The sequence below is a fragment of the Schistocerca cancellata genome, chromosome 7 (genome assembly GCF_023864275.1).
Source record: "Schistocerca cancellata isolate TAMUIC-IGC-003103 chromosome 7, iqSchCanc2.1, whole genome shotgun sequence".
NCBI classification, from domain to species: domain Eukaryota; kingdom Metazoa; phylum Arthropoda; class Insecta; order Orthoptera; family Acrididae; genus Schistocerca; species Schistocerca cancellata.
Genome location: NC_064632.1, coordinates 63,060,241 through 63,061,122, shown reverse-complemented (window position 1 = coordinate 63,061,122; position 882 = coordinate 63,060,241). Strand labels below are relative to the sequence as shown.

The window sequence follows — 882 nt, the reverse complement described above, 5'->3', positions numbered from 1 at the left end:
GATGTCTTTGTAATAATGTACTCAGCAACCATAGTGAGTCCAGTGTCCAAGACAAGATAATGAGTCGTGAAACTTTCAGTTTTTTGCACCTTCGCCAGTGCAGTGCTGGCAAGTGTCATGCTCGTATAAAAAGTCTGAGAAACGATTGTGAGTTGCGTATGATATGCGTCTTTTCAGGGGTGCGTTCGTCCCTGACTTCATTTTTAGGAATGTCAATGCGTGACCGCATCGGACATCGCAGATGGAGAGGAACTCTTGGAACGAGAGAATATTCGACGAACCGACTTACTTTCTCATTCCACCGACTTCAGTCCCGTCGACCATGTGTGGGCGGCGGTGGGTTGCTAGTTACTTGACTGCCCCCATGGTGCAGTCGGAGGTGGCAGAGTGTATTGTCCTGAGACATTTACTCCTAAAAGATTTTATCATGGAATGGAACCTATTAGCCGGCCCGAGTGGCCGAGCGGTTAAAGGCGCTACAGTCTGGAACCGCACGACCGCTACGGTCGCAGGTTCGAACCCTGCCTCGGGCATGGATGTGTGTGATGTCCTTAGGTTAGTTAGGTTTAAGTAGTTCAAGTTTTAGGGGACTTATGACCACAGCAGTTGAGTCCCATAGTGCTCAGAGCCCAATGGAACCTATTCAGTGTGTAAAGTGGTCGTGCGGTAGCGTTCTCGCTTCCCACGCCCGGGTTCCCGGGTTCGATTCCAGGCGGGGTTAGGGATTTTCTCTGCCTCGTGATGACTGGGTGTTGTGTGCTGTCCTTAGGTTCGTTAGGTTTAAGTAGTTCTAAGTTCTAGGGGACTGATGACCATAGATGTTAAGTCCCTTAGTGCTCAGAGCCATTTGAACCATTTTTTTTTTTTTGACAAATCGAATAA

At 48.5% G+C, this 882-nt stretch overlaps 1 non-coding gene across 1 annotated transcript; it reads left to right on the top strand.

Moving 5' to 3' along the window:
• Nucleotides 1-449: 449 nt before the first annotated feature.
• Trnas-gga (transfer RNA serine (anticodon GGA)) lies at nucleotides 450-533 on the top strand. The gene is given in 2 exon segments: nucleotides 450-489; nucleotides 499-533. It is a non-coding gene; the product is annotated as a tRNA-Ser (tRNA).
• Nucleotides 534-882: the final 349 nt, after the last annotated feature.